This window comes from Chelonia mydas, chromosome 1 (assembly GCF_015237465.2).
Source record: "Chelonia mydas isolate rCheMyd1 chromosome 1, rCheMyd1.pri.v2, whole genome shotgun sequence".
Taxonomy (NCBI): domain Eukaryota; kingdom Metazoa; phylum Chordata; order Testudines; family Cheloniidae; genus Chelonia; species Chelonia mydas.
Genome location: NC_057849.1, coordinates 218242988 through 218249046, shown reverse-complemented (window position 1 = coordinate 218249046; position 6059 = coordinate 218242988).

Here is a 6059-nt window from a genome sequence, read left to right as displayed (position 1 = left end):
AACAAGATTGACCTCTCAGGCCCACATTAACCCACTCAGGGCCTGTGTGGGGTCTACACCCCATCATCTAGACCACACCTAAGATTATAGATGTGAACAGAGTCCTGCTGTTAGATTTACCTGCCTCCCCCTCACTTCACACCATTATCTTCTCCTCCTTCCACCCAACATGCAAATGTCCAACACCCCAGCTTTGCTTTCTGAGGCCAAATCCCTCAGCATTTTCTTCACCTTTACTCAGGCACAGCTCCAAGGGATTTCAGTGGAAGTCATACCTGAGTAAGAGCTGAGGGACAAGGAGTGCCAGACCACTCCACTGGGGCACAGGAGTGCCCCCCTCTCTCCTCATGCGTGGGTGAGGCATTATCACAGGTTTTGCACTCACTTGAGCACACAGACTGTACAGGCATAGCACTGCTAACAAGCCCAAAGGGGCAACTGCAAGGAAGGAGACAGGGCTATGGCACTGCAAGCTGATGTTTCAACATCTGCAACAACTTTATTCAGTGTCGATATCTTAAGAGATATTGGGAGTGGTTGAAGGTGTATGGGAGGAAGAAGCAAGAAGCACATATTTGAGCACTAAGGTTATGTCATATGAACAGGGTCCTGGCTGGCTTCTGTACTTGGGAGAAAACAGATGAAGCCCTGACATTTGGTAGAACAGAACTGGATCTGTATACTAAAGTGGGGTGGAAACTCTGGATGGATCCTGCCATGGAAATGATTTTGCTATGCTAAAGGTTCTTAGATCCATTTTGGAATTATAGAAATTCCCAGTGCTTTAAAATATCTCTCCGCCACTGAGCACTCAGTACCATTTTCCTCTCGTCTTCTGAGTTCACAAGTCTCCTTTGTTCGACAGACTAGATTTGTTTAAAGGAAAATGGCCACTTTCTTTTAAAAACCCTACAATCGCTTCATCCAGCTCTGAAAGTGTACACATGACAAGCCTTTGTGATTAAAAGCTGTTCATAAGTGTAACACTTTACAAGCCATTCTCCTGGTAAAAAATCAGATCCTGTCCTGAGATCTGCACTCAGGTCATTTTTGTGCATCTGCAGCATTTGCAGAGTAATCTAGATTTGGCCGCAGTCTGCTTTTCTGAAATCAGTGCAGTTCCCCAGCTCTGCAGCCACTGTGCGTTAGCACTTTCAGGACAGCAAAGGAGACTGGCTCATAGGAAATTGGGGCAGCCCGATGATTATTTCATGAAAGTTTTACACTGGTTTAATGCCATTGGGCCAGAATTCCCATTGCCCTGCACCTCATGCAGTCATTTACACCTGGACAAAGTGAGTGTAAACATTCTATGGGCTCTCTACTTGATTCTCCACAGCACCTGCCCACCTTACAATCCTTTGTAGGGAGGGGGAATACCTGTGTGGTAAAGAGCTGGTGCAGTGGCTTTGCTTCCCTCACCCCCCTCAAGCTTAGGTCAAGTTCTCAGGAGAAGAGTGCCATGGCAGAGGTGTTCTTACACCCCAGCAATCCTCAGCTTCATGAATGACGCCTTCAGGCCATAGACAGCCAAGTGCAACTTTGAGCAGCCCTGAGGCAAGGGGCAGGTTCTGTAAGTCCAAGTAGGTGGAAAATTAGCTGCCCCTGAATTCCTCTGCTGTATAGGGATCCCCAGTCAGCATGGAGCCACTGGAGCAGCTCTTCACAAGCCTTCCCTTGCAGCCCATGGTGGGGAAAGGGGCCATGGCTGGAGCACCTCTGTACTCTAGTTCTTCTCAGCTGCCAGAACAGCCCCAGCATTAGGGCTGCTCTAATTTACACCAGGGGGTGGACTGCGCCAGCCCTAGAATCCAGGGGCTGCAAAGGTGGCATGAAGTCACCTCCCTCAGGTCCTATGCCAAGGACAGCTCAGCCAGACCTGGGTTCTGTCTCTCTTCACTCTTCCCAAACAACTAGACCACACTGCCATCAGCGACCATTGCTTCCTCTTGGGAGATGACCTCATTCTCCAAGGCTGTCAAGGCAGGGGTTTTAACCACTAAAAAATCCACTCAAAGATTGCAAAATACAGAAAAACTCAATAGAGACCTTTCAAATCAAGGAATGCGGGGAGGGGTAGAAAAGTATTGCCCTGCTAATGATGTCAGAAATCTATTAATTTTAAACAGAAAAGAGGGTTGTATTTTTTCTTTTCTCCTATGACCAAGTTGGACAGACAAAAACAAAGCCCCATTCAAAAGTGTGCAAACAAGCTCCCCCTGCTCTCACCTCTCATGGAAATATTGCAAAGCCACAATTCTGGGTGTCAAAAAAAATAAACAACTTCATGTTTGTGCAAAGGGAGAGTAGGGATGGAAAGCTCTGAAATGACAGCTGTGATCTAAGACATATTTTTCCCTCCCTTCCCAAATATACAGACCTGCCACCAACTGGTAATAAAGCTTTCATTTATTAGACTCTGCTCTCTCAAACCCTGACCAAAAGTCACAACACTTTTGTTTTGATAAGAGGGTGGCAAAACATTCTGAGTCAGGGTGCTGTAGATTCCATGCTGCTGAGTAATGCATCAAGGGGCTTGTGAGTTACCTGATAGCATTTGAAAAACATGCCAGTGGGAGGTACTTTTGCAGTGACAGGCGGGAATCAATATTGCTGTGAGAAATGCAAGTTACTTAGGCAAGTTTTCTGGGAACATGGAGGATTAACAGAGACTGATAAAAATGACAGTAATAGAAAATGAAATACAAGCCATTCACTGCAAATTTTATTCTCCTTATACTGATGCATGTCCTTTTAATTTACAGTGCAGGCACTGAGACCCTGAGCAGAACAAATCTACCGATGGCTGCATCAGATTGGTGGGAAATAAATAATTTTGAACATATCCCAGGGTCTTCTGTGGCTTCTATTAAATACATACATGGTCTTATTCTCCTGTCACTCAATCCAGATCTACAGCTATGGACATTCCATTGGTTAACTGATGGATGATGCCATGCAGAGCAAAGATGCCCTCTGTTCCATCCCACCCAAATCTGAACAACTCTCCCCAGGCAGTGTTCACACAGAAAGGTTTCTGCAGGCTTGGAGAAGACAGGAAGAATAATGCTGCATTGGCTCAACTCCAGGCCTGCCAACAACTTAAGATGCACCAGGATGGAATGTCTGCTATTTTCTCCCCCGACATGCCTTCTAATGCAGGGGATAATCTGGTCAACAGTCTAGTTTATTCATCATGAGAATTGTTTCTTATTCCAGACACCTAGGAATTGCCACACTGGATCAGACCCAAGGTGCACCTAGTGCAGTATCTTGTCTCTGACAGTGGCCAGTGCCAGATGCTTCAGAGGGTGTAAGAAACCTTGAAGTAGGCATGGAATGAACAGTTCTATGAGCTTTCACCTGAGCAAAATGGGTGCCATTGCATTTTAAGCAAATTTAGTCCTGATGAACAGCACCAGGTTCACAGCTTTGGAGAGCAAGGCCCATTGTTTATCCTCAGAAGAGCTACAGCAGGTGCAGCAACAGAGCTAATTTACCCCCAGATTGCCCTATCAAATGTGCCTCACCCCCTGACCTGCGGAGTTCACCTCTACTGGCGAGAGGGTAGTTTTGTCTGATGCAAGTTCAGTCCTTGATCCCTCTGTTGTGATTCCCAACAATGGGCCAGTCAGGGCCAACCAATTCCCTTACCTAATACTACAACGTTGCCCACAAACATTACAGCTTGCAGCATTCTGAAATTTTATTAACTTACATGCATTGCGCTGAGAACACCGACTCATCCTATAAATGCTAGGAAAGAGACATTAAATAATAATGACTTTGGTTCCTACTGATCTTGGGTGGATTTATACTAATAGGATTCACTGATTCATCGCTGTGTCGCTCCAATTTTGTGCTGCTGTAACTCCCTTGATTTCTAGGGAATGATGTTTGCATACAACTGGAGTAATGCTCTGATGAATCAGGCCCCTAACGCAGAACTGTTGTTCTCATACAATGGTCTATGGACAGCTAGTGATTCGAGAGGCTTTTGCTCACAGAATGAAATACCTTGAGAACCAAGCAGCAGGAGGATCAGGGTGTTGGGAAAGGAAATGGGTTGGTGAGAGACTCTCTCTCATGAAGTGGCTTACAGAACCAATATATAAATCAACCCTAATACTTAGCCCCCTATAAGCTTTTCATCCATAGAATTCAAATTACTTTACAGAGGAGGGTAAGTATCATTCTTCCCATTCCACAGATGGGGAAATTGAGGTCACCCAGTAAGTAAAGTCTCCTGACTCTCTTACAGAAGTATCCAGTTCCTATTACCATTCCCCTGAGCAGTCAAAGTCACTGGTGTTGTCATTTATGTAAATAAACATGTAACCACATTCAAAGTAAAAATCAGCCAGGCCATCAGTTCTTTATGGGCCTGTCAAATACACACCAATGAATTTTGAGCAGATAAGGGAAAGGAACCCAAGATTTACAAATGCCTACAGAAATTCTCTTAGCAACCCTGACAGTTGCCAGGAAACAATGGCTTTCAGTTACTACGGTGACACAGGATACAAAGCTGCATGCCTCATCACACCCACCTGTAGGAGAACACATACCAGACACTAAGCTTGATTCTCCTTTCATTTACACAGATGGGTATAAATCAGGAGTAACTCCAAAGTCAAGGGAATAATACCAGTATAAAACCAGTGCAAGTGAGAGGAGAATCTTGCCTGAAGTTTCTACCACAGCAGAGCCACAGCTCAGAAGAAGCCTGACTAATGGGCCAGATCCCTCAGTAAATGGTTGTAGCTGCACTGCCTTCCAAATGTACATAGCTGGCGTAATAAGGACTAAGGGAGGGAGAAAGGGAGAATTAGAATAACCACTTACAAATATCAGAAAGGTATAAACACTAAGGTCCACATTCTCAGAGATATTTATGACTAGGGTGAGGAATTACATAAGGTGGTCAAAAGGGGTATTCTAGAACAAATGGAATGAAGCTGAGCAAAGGTATATTTAAGCTATCAGGAAACATTTCCAGGTACACTGATGGATGAGTCTGTGGACCATCCTACCACAGGAAGTAGCGGAAGACCCATGCTTGGCTCGTTGAACTGGACGAAGCACTGGGGTATACCATAGGGATCAACCCTGCACTGGCAAAGGGAAGTGAAGAAGGATTTAATAGTAATTTTCGCTCTTGACTTTGTTATTTGTTTTGCATATTTCAGTTATACAACACACCACACACTTGCAGCACCATATAAATAATAAATCATTTCAGGGAGTCCATGATTCTAATACTGATGGAAGTACTCTAGGAAGAACAAATATCTACATAAAGACACACAGACTGTTTCAGAAAGGCAAGTGAGGTTAGTCTCTTCCCAGCCCAGTGGTTCTCAAACTTGTCCATATTGTGACCCCCATCTTACAACAGAAAGAAGTTCAGAAGCCCCTGCGTAAAGGTCTCCACTCACAGCAGCACTGTGGCTGGGTGTGGGAATTAGCTTTAACCCCTGCCATGGATTGTTCACACTGTGATTCCTCCCTCTCTTTGTGACTCAAATTGCTCCCTCTTTGTCCATCAGCCCTCTGTCCAGGTTATTATACAGCCCCCTCCTTCCTTCTGGAGTATTAAAGTCCCACCAGACAAGTGGTGTGAATGCTGCCTCAGACAGTCTTCCGTTCCACCTCTAAGTCCTGTGTCACTTCCTAGTGGCTGGCAGGACTACCTGCAACTCTAGACTCCAGCCCAGGGACCCTATGACTAGCAATCCAGGCCTCCTCAGTTTCTGTTTCCATGGGCTCCTTCCTATACCACCTCTCTATCTCCTAGTCTATCCCAAGACTTGCCACCAAAGCTTCATCTGCTCCCATGGCTACTTCACCCCTCTCAGCCTCTTGCCAAACTCCCTAGTACAAAGCAGGATCCTGGGGCTTATTCTCACCCTAGACTGCCTCCTTTTCCCAGATAACCTCACATTCCCACTCCAGGCCCCTTCCCTGCAAATGCCTCCTACCTCACTTCCTGGCTTTATAATCCTATGCCAGGTGCTGCCCCAGCTGCCCCCTGCAGTTAGGACTTATTGCTCCTTGGC